Source organism: Etheostoma spectabile, chromosome 15 (genome assembly GCF_008692095.1).
Source record: "Etheostoma spectabile isolate EspeVRDwgs_2016 chromosome 15, UIUC_Espe_1.0, whole genome shotgun sequence".
In the NCBI taxonomy this organism is placed as follows: domain Eukaryota; kingdom Metazoa; phylum Chordata; class Actinopteri; order Perciformes; family Percidae; genus Etheostoma; species Etheostoma spectabile.
In genome coordinates this window covers 19089723-19103287 of record NC_045747.1, presented here as the reverse complement: position 1 = coordinate 19103287, position 13565 = coordinate 19089723, and the positions used below count along the sequence as shown (strand labels likewise).

Sequence of the window (13565 nt, the reverse complement as noted above, 5' to 3'; positions counted from 1 at the left end):
TTACAGTGCATTATACTGATGAAAAGTGGGTGCTGCATTCACGTGCTCTGACTGTAATAAAAACAGAGGAGAGACAATAAGCTGAAACATGCACGGGACACTTTATTGAAGTTGCACAGCAGTGGAATGTGTCAAATAAAGTCACCGCAGTTAGCACAGATAGTACGAATAGATCCGAAATCTGATTGCTGCTGCGAGCCTTCTGCCTTCTGATCATGTCCCCTGCTTTGCGCACGGTCTCCAGCATTCTGTTACAGTGTCTCTGCTTTACAGCGCGTTTGACAGTGTCCCTCAGTGTCTCTGCTTTACAGCGCGTTTGACAGTGTCCCTCAGTGTCTCTGCTTTACAGCGCGTTTGACAGTGTCCCTCAGTGTCTCTGCTTAACAGCGCGTTTGACAGTGTCCTTGCGAAGTGCAGAAAGGTTGTGGGGCACTCTAAACCCAGTCCAGCAGGTGCTGCAGAGTTAGAGCAACAACATAAGAACGTGTACATAAGAAGGAGTCGCTTATGCAACACGTTCCAACCAGATGGAATTTAACTCTGGACATGATAAATACATTGTTTAGGTTGAGATGTACACTAAATATTTTATTTAACTGCTACTTTATAAACAACATGCTGGTAAGTTTTTGCAGAACAAATGTTACGGCACTTTCGTTCATATGGCAGAACATTAAAAAAAAATTTGCACTATATACACTACTTTTGAATTCATTATTTCATTTTGCGATTAATTGCGATTAATCAGGGAAATTATATGATTAATCGCAATTAAAATTTTAAACCGCTGCCCAGCTCTAGTAATGACACAACAAGGGAAAAAAATTGTTAAAAAAAGGCAATAAGAACAAGATATAGTAATATAAAAAGTAAGACAGGAAAAGTAAGGAAGTACAACAAAGAGTCTGAGGAGTTATTGTAAAAAGGCCATTTTCTATATGAAAACCACTTTCTCTTCCAGTGAGCACTTTCTTTTAACACCCGCAGGGCAGAAATAAATAGGAATCTCCCTCTGCTGTGAAACCGAGGTAACAAAGTCAAACTGTATCTACCAGACAGAAGGTGCCAGTGGGAAGTTTGCCCCTCTGATCTTTGCATAATCTGCTCTGGGGAAGACACAGCTACTCTCCTTACCACCTTCAAAGGCTCATCTACTTAACTTTCAGCCTCACATCCTAATCAGATTGAGGAGAGAAAATATTGACTATTTCACACGACAAAGCAATGCAAATATTTGAAACCATTGGTATTATACACTTGTGGAAATGGAGCTCAAATATTGACAAATTAACCAAATTATTTAGAATCAACACCTGAAAATGTTTCTTTTTTTGTAAGGTATTTCAACAGATAAATGACAAGCTTTGACAGTTCCAAATACTACATTAATTTCCACAAAACTGGGGCCCTTTGGTCAACCCACATAAAACTCCATTAAGCCAATGGCACCAGGAGAGGCGCTGATAAATCAGCAGCAGGCCCCCGAACAAGGCCCGGTGCCGGCGGACCTGTGTGCAACAGGACAACTCTATCGGTGAATTTCACAGGTCATTACTCTGGCTCCAGCCATCGCAGCCTCCAGTGGCTCTGGAGACGACCAGCTTTTTCTCAGAGACAACGGCTTACTGGGCTTTGTGCTAGCTAAACAAGCGTGTCTGTCTCACAGCAGTAGATTAATGTCTAGATAGAGGGTTTGCTCCTCGGGGAGACCTGTAGAGGAGCCATCCTTCAACCTTTGGAGGCCATTACACAATAACAAACTAACAAAATCTGAGAGTGGGGCTCATTGACTGAATCCTGTCCTCTGGGGCTACAGAGAGAGGGGTAGACAGACAAAGGGCTTTCTGAATTAAGTCTCACCAAAGAGAGGAATCAGAGTGAGCACAGTTTGTGTTCTCTGCATGTTCAACCAGCTGATAGCTGATAGCTGATGGATATGAATAATGAGAAACAGTTAAAGAAAAGTTTTTTTTTTTTTTTAAAGAGAACCGCCATCCGGTGCTGCAACTAATGATTATTTTCTTGATTGGTGAATATTTTTTCAATTTTCAATCAACAGATTTGTCTATAAAATGCTTAGATTAATTTCCAAGAATCCAAGAGGAAGTCTTTGAATTTCCTTTATTCCTTATTTGACAAGCAGCCCAAAACCCAAAGATGAAACTATAGCTGAATTCAGAGAATGTTTGGCTCTTTTTAGTTGAAGGAAAGATTACCAAAATAGTTGCCAATTAACTGTTGGCCAGTTGACTAATCAATTAATCATTGCAGCACAGCGAGAGCATTTTTATTGAGTGTCACCTGTGAGAAGGTTTGTGTGGTAAACACACAAACTCTCGCCACTTCACATGAATGACAGTAAACAACACAGGATCTCTGGCTGCCTGCACCCCCCACCACCACCCCTGAGGAGAAAGGGGGTCACACAAACACAGCATCTGACTGGCTCTTAATTTGTTTAAAGCAGCCCATTCAAACAGGATCATCAACAGAGAGAAAATCTCGTTTCCAAGGCTGTCGCCATGGCTCGAGCCACGTTGTTTAGGGGAGGGAGATCAGGACGCAGCTGACAACTCAGCTGACTTCCAGCACACACAGCTTCACAGAGGCGCCAGGTTGTAATTAACACTTTGCAGATTACGTTTACAGGACCAACATGGTCTGCCTGGAGTTTTACTACCGCCTGAGTTGCACTTCTGCCCTTACGGGGATACAAAACACTCTCTGTTTGACGTTGGCCTGTCCTGTGTGAGAACGTATGACTGATTGCGGTGAGAGTCTTATGGCTGTTTGCTGTTCTTCAGAGATAATGAGAATCTCCGCTTGCTTCTGCCAGTTTTCCAGCTATGGCTGGATGAAGACACACGCTGCAGTCTGGCAATATTAATCTATTTCTGTCCCCCTATCTTCTGCTTTCATTTATTTATTTGAGCTCACGCTGTTGGTCTAACGGTCTTATTAGAGGAGCCGTGAAACTAATCCATTTCTTGGCAGCAGGCGGCAGACAGCTGGGCAGTGAGGAGTCGCAACAAAGTGGCTGATATAATTGCGGTGTAATCATTTTCATGCAGCTCCTCGGCTTCTTCTTAGACTGCAAGCAGTGCTTCAGGTTAACATGCCATGGTAATAAAGCCGCCATTAACAGTGCCAATGACCCCAGAATATGAGAGCCAAGTCAAGCCAGCTTTCATCAAACATGCCATTTTGTGCAGATTTCTCACACAAAGGGAGTCTTCAAACGCACACAGACATGCACAGTATTTAAAAATGTCAATGTAAGGTTCTGTCTGAGGGACCAAATGGAGCAAATGTTTTGAGAGCTCTTGATTTACCAAGTCAAAACTGTTCAAACAGATTCTTTAGTGTTAGTCTTAGATATGTATGTGTATGTATATATATATATATATATATATATATATATATATATACACATATACACATACACACAATATTTCAGATGAAGGCAGCTAATGTCCTGTGCTAATATTAGCCCTTGTGAACATGCTGAACACTTATGCTTTTTAATTAATGGACCGCAGAAGTGCGGCAATTTGCAATTGCAATTTGCGTGCATTGTCACTGAAACAGGCAGAGGAGGATCTGAGTTAGTTACACTTTAAGTGCAGCTGTGGAAAACATCTGCACACATCTGTACCACTAGATGGCAGATATCTCCTGACATACTTCAATGCAGTTACGTACTGTTCAGCAGATGATTAATATTGATTAATATTCCTTCAATGAAAACTCAAAAACTGATGGCTTCCAGTCGTGTCAGAAAACAAAATACATTTCACAGACTAAAAATAAATAATCTAGTTTAAACCCAAAACAAGACATTCTTCAAATACTGAATCAACATGCAACAAATTAACACTGCAGCCTGTCAACAACTAACTGTGAAAAATACTACTGAGAAAGAGTCAGATCAGAATACAGAGAGGTGTCAGTCTCAATGGAAAAAGCCTGGGTTTCCCATTTATCTCCCCAAACCACATCATGTCTTAAACACTTCACACTGAATTAAACTGAAGTGGAAACCCACTCTCCAGACTAGCAGTGCTTTTTTCCACTCCACGGCTGGGTGATAAATCTGTAGTCTTCCAAACTCTGCCGCCTCCACCCCTTGTTCCTCTCTTTTATAAGCTTTCTTCTTCTCCCTCTGTTCAGGCATCAGTAGGTTGCTTTGCTCACAAAATAGGTAGATCCTCTGTGAGTTTGCAACAATTGAGAAAAATGTCCTCTAGCATGGCACAGCCTTCTGGCTGTTCACTGTTCTTCAAAGATACAGTAAATAAAATCTCTGCTTGCTTCTGCCAGTTACCCAGACAGTTCCCAGCTCCAGGGAAGATGCTTAGGGGCAAACAATACAGTAGACACATTTTAAAATGTGTACGAATGCAAAACAAAATGCCTTTTTTTTTTAAAAGCATGCTGTTATTTTTATGGAATGATATTATGTGCTGTGAATCCAGGAAATCTGTCTATATCCGCTTTCACACACGCACCGCAACCCTGAACTTATCTAGACATTACCGAGAGGAGCTGTATATGAGAACGCAGATGTCCGAATCAGTTGGACCGGAACTTAAACCAACTTTACCCTGCCAGCTCACTAGTACTAAGTCTGTGTAATGTCCGATTGACCACATGTGTGAATAGAGAAGGTCATTGTCAGGAGAATTCAAAGCCAGTGAGTGGGGTGTTTTGAGGACATTTCTATCATGCAACACTGCCCAAAACGGAAGAAAACAAAACTCCAAGAAGGAGAAGACACCAACTGGAGAGATGACAGGATTCTGGAACTTCTGTCGCGAAGGGCAGATGCCCAATTCTTCAGGACAAATTCAAGGAACAGAAAGAGACTCGGTTGTTGACCAACTGGCTACATGACCGTACTCTAATCCACATCGTGTCCGGCCTCCTGCACACTCTACCCAGGCGCCAGCCCTCGCACATACCAAACAGAGTATTTTCATTAAGTAAGATTGTCAATCTCTTGTCTGATTTGTCAGACATTGTCCGTAGCTCACGTGAGAAAATGGCTTATGTTTACAGAATAGTTCAACATTTAGGAAAATGCACTTTTTCACTTTCTTCTTGAGAGTTGGATGAGAAAAGTGGTACCACTTTAAAGAATAAGTATGGAGCTGAAGATAGAAGGAGAGATCTTAGTTTAGCATCAAGACTGAAAGTACAGGAAAACAGTTGGCCTGGCTCTCTTCAAAGTGATAAAAAAATGCTTACTAACACATACAGTTCAAGACTTAACATGTTGCATCTCGCTTGTTTAACACCCACACAAATGGAATCTAAAAACGTCAATTTGTGGTTTTAGGAGGTGTTATGTGCTGGCACTCTTTAGTGACAAGCAATAACTACGGTAATGCCTGTAAAACCAAACAGATACTGTGAGATACTTGTCAGTCAGTTTTCCTTTTCAACAAGTGAGCTTGAACAATGTAGGAATGTATCTTTGCGACATACAAATGTGCCAAAATCTCACTGCGGAAATCTGGGTTTAAGATTGGCGTAGGCACCCGTCCTGCCCATGAAACATGCAGTATTGACGTGACATGTTTGTGCAGCACCTTGACAGAGGGCAATTATATCAGGTGTGTTAATGAGGTGCTCTGACGTCACGGTGGAGACGTGAGGTTGCTTTAGTCTCAGTTTCTGGGGCTGGAGGGCTATGGCTCCTGATAACCTGCATGCTTCACAAACTTTTGTTAACCCTGCTTTCAAGCAAGGCTGCCAACATTGTCACTCTCAGCTAGTCTCAGGTTGTCGCAGGCCTTCACATTCTCTTTGTCATTCTGTGACAACCACAAGTTGACACTCTCAGAAGAGATGTCTTTGCAAAACAAGCTCTTATGTCCTGTGAAAGTTTCTGCTCAATTTAGGACAATTTCCTTTTGACCGTCCCCTCTTCAGTTTTTGTTGCAACATTAACGCCTAACCCTGAAGCAAAACAACACTGAATTGGGCCTGTTGTCATCATCGTTCGACAGTAGACTGTCAGCATCATGAGGTATGCCAGCAAGCCAAGGACAAGTAGGGCTGCACGATATGAGCTAAATATCTAATTGCAATTATTCTGACTTTGCGATTGCTATATGATTCACGATTATGGAAAAAACATGTTTGTTTCATTATTCTCATTTTCATTGAAAAATCTTAAAATTAAATGTTGTTAAATTATTATAGTGTGATTTGTGCAAGGATTTGTAGCAAACAAAGATTTTTTCTTTAGTCTGTAGGATATGATTTGTAGGCCGGGACTTCTCTGAGCACCACATATTTTGCCAACAAATATTGCCCCCCTTCTGCTATTTGGATATTGCATTACTCCATATAGTGATTACGTTAAAATTGCGATTAATTGTACAGCCCTACAAGAAAGCCGCGCTACTACCTTGTCCTAAAGTATATGAAGAAATACATTTCACGAAAGGCTTCAGTCTTTCCTACAGCATCCATCCTAACAGAGTAGGACTCTCTCTCACTAAATGTGATCAGAAATGTATCTGTGCTGGTTTTTATCACTCTGCAACCATCCTGTGAGCCAATCCTTTGCACCCTCAGTATTTTGCAATATCATGTTTAACCAGAGCTGTACTCCTTGGAAATACTTTCTAAAGTTATTGTAGGTGAGGGGCTAAATCATGAAAAAGGGTGGACCTGGAAACAATTTGCAGAGGTTCTGAAGGACATTGGAGAATCTTACAGACCTCCAGAAAGGATCTCTTTAGATACTTAACATCTGACCAAACCATAGCCAAGTGTGAAGAGAGTGAATCAATATATACCCTTAGGTGGCTCATGTAGTGAATGAGTAAACCTAAATAGGCTCAAGAGGTGCCAGTGGAGGGGGTGCTTGGGAGAAACAGGGAGACACCGGCAGCTAGGTGGCCAGCAAAAACCCCGGGAGAACAAAGGCCCAGGATCCCCTGTGTGTGTGTGTGTGTGAGTAAGTGCCAGCCTACCCGTGGAGCCCCAAACCATCATATTTACATGTGAAGCTCAAGAGTTAATTGCAGTGAATTCCTGTGCTGGGTGCATAGTGGGGGCCGTTGTTGATTTATTTTACAAACTCAGTTTCTACTCATTCCTTGAACAAAGGTGAAAAAAAGTTTTGAGCTCTTGCAAATCATCTTATGGGACAAACTCTTCCCTTTTATTTGTGATCAGGGGTTCAGGGGTGGCAGTTGTTTTTTGAAGTTGTATCACAAAGACAATTATGGTGAGAACAATGTGAGCAGTAGGTTAATGGCCGCTAATATTTTGGTTATTTATTCTGTGTTATCATGGGGCTTTTATCTTACATTGGTGGCTCCCTGAGGAAAACATGGAAGTTCCACACATTCCTCCGATTACCCTGTATGTTTGGGAAAAGATTTGTATTTAATTCAGCTTCTACAGAAAGTGTTCATGTGTGCGCTTTCAGCTGCAGGAGAGCTAAGAGGGCCCCTTTAACAAACCAGACCTCATCCTCACAGTAGTTGATGGACAAAAGCCAAAATGTGTCAGGGTTGCTACAGTTCCTGATCTTTCGTAAACGAACAGTGGCCTCTCAACTCTCTAGACTTGGCAGAGTTGGCCCATGCACATCAAAGTAGGGTCTGACCTTGCATACCAGATGAGGTTTGGATTAACGAGCTCTGGACATCAAACAGCAGGATCACTCCCCACAAGTCATCAAACCCAGCTCGGTAAAATTTACAGCAGACAAAAATGCTGGAAAAATCAACATCAACCTTGCCACGCATCTCAGTTTGAACATCGTGACCAGGACGGGGAGCAGCAGCAGCTAAGAGGATATTTCAAAAGCCTCCAATTATCTGATGTGTGGGAGAGCACAATGAACTGGGCCACATGCCAAACAGCATCCTTTACCAAACAAATAAAACTTTTGACAGGACGTGTCTGCCTTTCAGAGGACTGCAAACCAACAAACTGCTCAGAAAGGGTAGTGATGAACTCGTATTCAATGTTCCCTGATTTCTGTACATTCATACTTTTATCCAAAAAAGCTGGTCAAAATACAAGACATAAGTAAAATGCAGGCAGGTAAAGAATTTTTTTCAAACCCAAATAAATGATTAGAACCCAAAGGTTAGCAGTTTATCCCTAAAAAACATCAGATATCAATGGGTATTTGGTATTCCAATATTTCGTACAAATTCAGCACATGGACCAATGAAGTGATTAAATTTGGCTGCAGGTGGAAGATGGAAAGATTTATTCAGCCCTGAATATGCTTGAAAAAAGTTTGCATGATGTGTAAGTGTTTAGAGCTGTTTCAAACAGCCATACTCAAAGCTGAGGTGAAAAGTCATGAGGTGGGGTGAGACGTAATCATCATTTAAGAAACACTTTGGGACAGTTTCTTCTTGAAGGCATATACGATGGTGTACTTATTTGTACGTTTAAAAAGTGACAAAAATAGTTGTGTTAGCTTGTATGTTGAAGTAAGCGGATGAAGATGGATGGATGTATATTGAAGCATACTGAAACTCAGGGACAGGTAGCCTACAATTACCGTAATTCACACGATTAGGTCTTTTCATAAATTGGGTGGTAAAAAAATACAGACCTGCAGCCTTGAAGGAAGTATGCCCTCTCAGCTTTGTCTGATTAAACTAATACTTTTAAGTACTTTGATTAAAACTACATGACGCACTAGATGGCTGCTCTACTGATAACAGGCCGAAAATAAACTTAAATAACTAGCGTTACAAACAACAATTATTTCCATTGTCAATGAATCTACCTTTTATTTTTTGCTTAATTGTTTGGTCTATGAAATGTCAGTTGTCAAATGTATATTTTTGTCCAGAACTAAAAGACATTCAGTTTACAATGAGAGAAAAGCAGAAGATCCTTACATTTGAGGAGCAAGAACCAGATAATGGTAAGTAGTTTTTCACCATTTTTACTTCAAAAATGTAAACTTGTATAGCTGAAACGATTAATCGATTACCAAAAAAGCTGCATTTTTCTGTTAATCAAATAATCGACAATTTGCTTCAGCTGATCAAATAATCAATGGAACCGACCACTCAACAGAGCCCAATGGCTGACTGTGAGCTCGGTGTGCCGTAAACTAAACACACTTTTCAAGTAGAATGGCACTGAGAGAGCGCAGACTTCTGCCTAGACCATTGGTGCATTTACATGCTCCTCGAATGGTCTGATCTCCCAAGTTAGGAAACAGTTCTCCTATTCTCGCTTTGCCTAGTCTCGCATTGCTGGCAATGCGAGGTCTGGCTAGTCACATAGCATTCCGGTATGGGAGAAAAACGTGCTCTGGTTTATTTACATGTCTTAAAACCAATCATAACCGTCATGGGCAGTACTCTGGATGGAGGACCGGTGCCTTTGCAAATGTACATTCCAAAAATTCGTCGTGCAACAGAAAACTCAGATTTACTGCAGAGATCTGAGGAGCAATTAACCATTGTCCTCATACATTTAGTAGTGGAGTTTAAAATTCCAACACAAAGAGAGCCAAGGGTTACTGACATCCAGCCGTAAAGAGTGACAGAGAGAAATTACCGGCGGCAACGGACCAATCCAGGAAGTGGAAGGTCGTAGATATAGACTCCACTTCGCCAGACGCATCTCAGCAGCACCGTGTCAGCGCTGGCGTTTGGTCTGGCTACACCGTTTATCAATCTGGGATAGGGGAGAAAATGCTCTGGGTTGTTTGCATTTATACTAACCAATCACAATCATCTTGGGCGGTGCTAAACTCCAGATGCAGCAACAGTGTTCTTGCAAAATAGATAGCAGAGAGAGTGGAAGAGGCAAAGAATGCCTGACATTGGATGTTGGGCTTTATCCCAGCATTGTCCATCAGCTAAACCTGACTATTGTTCTTCCAACTTCATAGTTATCATGAGGCTTAAGTGAAAGTGCAACAACATGGACGCTTAAAAGCAGACGTGTTGTATTTTATTGCTCAGAGCTTTCAAACAACAACAACACTGTTGATATTAGTTTCCATTTGCGTGACAACGAAGAGCAAAGGAAGGTGAGCCATGAAATGTTATCAGGAACTAATGTGTCAGATTATTTACAATGTAAACGAAAGTGAAAAATACTTTGTGTTACCCGCCCAGTGATTTAATAACCTGAGGCACCACGTGGTTTGATAACACAGAACCATCTGAGAAACCGTTCTTGCCAACCATTTGGAAAAGGGACGAGAACTTCAAAAAAAAAAAGAAATACCATGCAGGTGATTGGATAACAAAAACTTTCTTTTTGACCATAACTAAAAAATTGGAGGGGGAAAAAAAAGAAGTGTTAGCCCATATCTGAGCTGTGTGAACAACTAAAACAGCTGTTCCCTGTTCCATTGGGAGTGAACACCTGCCTTCATTCAGAGACGTTGCCCTGAGGCCTCTGCTGCAGCCACAGCTGGACATCTGGACAGCAACTACTTTATATTTGGTCATAGTGACAGATGTACGCAGACAAATCGCTCAGGTCATTAAAGCAGGGTTTGTCTTCACTGACATGCTAATGAAATGTTAGTTAAAACAGGTCAGAGAGGTTTATTACAGATCGCAATTCACCGATTGAAAAGTGAATCCAGTCGTTTCATTACCAGGAGCCATATTTAGAACAAAATACTTGGTCGAGATTTTTTTCTCTCTTTCTTGTTGACAATGCAGAAACACAACTGACAGTTTCTAAAGTGTTTTAGTCGTGCGCTTAAGAAATCAGTCAACCAATCATGAAAAACTGTCAGGATAGAAAATACATATTATTCTACTGGGTTTATAAATAGATTATTTCTTGGAAAGGTGACACAAAATCACAAGAAATAAAACATTTTCCATAGCAGCAGTTGTTCTATAACTTAGCAATAAAGACACATACATAAATCAATACAATGTAGGTCATCAAATATTGATTTCCTTAATTTTCAGTCTGATAAAAAAAACTAAGTAAGTAAGACATTTCCCACTAGTTAAGCTTGACATGATATATTTTGTAGAGAGTCTGAGTGAAGCTTTTTAGCACAGCATAAGTTTGTACAGATAGAGACACCATCAGGTCCAACAGTCCTTCTTCTGTAATGAATCATCTTACTTTTAACAATTTGGGCCTTATCTTGCACCCGCCGCAGTGCGGCGCAAAGCCCGACGCAAGTGTCTTTGCTGCTTTAAGACCGATGCAGTTGTTAATTTCCTGTTGGGTGCCCACGTCATTTAAACAGCAAATGCACCTGTGCCCATCTTTGCACCTATCTTTGCGCCCGTGGGCGTGCTGGTCTTACAGGGAGGTGTGTTCAGGTGAGTTCTTGGCGTATTCCTATCTTGCGGCAGCAGAAAGTGATCGCGCCATTGACCAACAAAAACCTGGTCTAAAGTCAATAATGCAGCATTTTCTGGTTATTTTAACATTGCATTAGTAAAATGTGCCTAGGCTCGTGCACAGCGTGCACACACTATGCTTGTTACACACAGGGAAGCGCAGCAGCACACACACATGAAAAAGATTACATATAAAAAATATTATAGTGCAAATCCGCCATCATTATAGCAATGCACCAAGATACAAACGCACCTGGCTTTTAAATGGAATGGGAGATGACGCTCTGATTGGTTTATTGCATGTTAAGCCCAAAACACACCTATAAATTAATGAAGACACTAAGTAGAACCCTTTGACTCATGGACCCGAACCATTTTTTCTGCCTCCAAACTAGCAAAAGTGGATTTGGACACGCCTGAAACGCATCTGTGCCATGCCATGCAAAAATAGGCCAAAAGACTCTTTTAAAGAGATGTAAAACAAAAGAAAACTAGAAAATGACATACATTGTTTTATAGCATAAATCCAGTGTACCTACTGTACAGTGGCAATTACAGAGGGAGGAAAAATACCTGCAGTTCAATTATTATTTTTTTAAATAAAAGTGCGTCACTTAGAGTATCTTGTCTTTCAAGTTGTAATGCTATATGTTGCATGAAATGTGTCTCACAGCGGAACATGTCTTGCCAGCCAAACTCTCTCTAGGCTACCAGTTTCATTAAGATCAAAAGGTATTTTTCAGCTTTCATCACCGCATAAAAAGCACAAAACGTTGTGTATCATTTTGTGATAGAGTTGTGGTCCAAATAATATAGTGGTGAAAACGTATTCAGACCTCTCAAACCCGACCATTACAGCACATCCTTTCATGTGCTTTATTTGAAATTTGTCATTTCCATTAAATAAACATCCCTCAGCCGTCTGACTTTTACAAACTCTGCTGGCATGCTCGGCTTGTTATTGTATTCTTAATGAAGGTGCCACAAAGGCTACCTTTGGCCTATTAATGAGCCACTGGAAGTTATTAAAACTAATGTTATCATCTGTAATGAAAAATGAATGACTTATGTTTGATATTGTTGGCAAAACTAACAAGGAGAAGTTTGCTTTGATCAGGAAATTATCTGAACCCTGTAGGAGAATTTAATCAGCAACAAGGTTTTGGCTTTAGAATTTCTCCATAGGAAAAAAAAAGATTAAAAAAAAGGAAAGAAAGTTGATTAGGTTGGGGGTGGAGAGAGTAGAGAAGCAATACAAATGAGCCCATAACCAAAGAGATCATTAAGTTAATGGTTTACTGATGGCTATAGGCATTACATTGTTGGGTACTTCGGACTGCAGAGATCTGTGGACAGCCGAGGCCGCTGATCGCCCCGCTGAGCGACGACACTGAGAGCCAGCTCAGAAGTGACGAAGGGCATTAGCAGTCCTGCATCCTCCAGTCTGCAGCTGGTATTAGCAGGCACCGAGCGCTCTGTCAACACGTGTTACTCCACACACAAATCATCTGACCGGCGTCAGCACTCTGCCTGCGCTTACAGCAAGAAAACTGACAGAGAGATGGACAGAAACAAGGCAAAATCTTGACCGTATGGTTGTAAGAAATAATCACAGAAGAGCTATTGAAAGGTTTGCAGAAAGCTCACTACCGAGGGAAATAGAGGAACACTGGGCAGGACGCTTGTTACTCAAAACATTAGACAAAATAAGATTGAAATATAATAGAAAGTAGTTAGAAAGTCAGAAAGTTATAAGAATATCTGTTTTATTCCTGTCAGCTGTTAACTGACTAACCTTTAATCCTTTAATGCTCGACTATGACACATAAATCCTGAAATAGGTGGATATCCAAAGAGCTTGTCAACTGTGAAGCCTGAACATCATGAGCTTTGTGCAACAGGACAAACAGTATCATGGAAAAGACAAGAGGATCAGTGCCACACACAGAGGATCTCACACACTAAGGATCGCACGCACACGCGCGCACAAACACACACACACACACACGGCTATTTATTGTAAAGGCTATTTATTGTGTTTGTTTAAGCTGTATAGTAGAGATCTTCGCCTGTACGTTGCTATCCAGTGACAAGCACAGGGATTTGTCTGCTGCAAGTGTACGTGCAGAGCTGGCTCTGAGGCTATGGAGCATCATTACGGACTAAACACAACTGAAACAAAACACAGGCTTTCTGGTGCCCCACAGTCTACCCCACTGAGGCAGTGGAAGAACAGAG

The 13565-nt window shown here is 41.1% G+C and overlaps 2 long non-coding RNA genes across 2 annotated transcripts in view; both read right to left on the bottom strand.

Moving 5' to 3' along the window:
- Nucleotides 1-13565, bottom strand: part of LOC116703061 (uncharacterized) — a 54612-nt gene that overhangs the window by 3265 nt on the left and 37782 nt on the right. The gene's annotated exons all lie outside the window — the stretch shown is intronic.
- LOC116703062 (uncharacterized) overlaps nt 9559-13565 on the bottom strand; it is a 9351-nt gene continuing 5344 nt past the window's right edge. Inside the window, exons 2-3 of the long non-coding RNA XR_004335327.1 lie at nt 10396-10401; nt 9559-9604 (exon numbers count right to left, since the gene is read on the bottom strand). This is a non-coding gene — a long non-coding RNA (uncharacterized LOC116703062). The remainder of the gene's footprint in view (nt 9605-10395; nt 10402-13565) is intronic.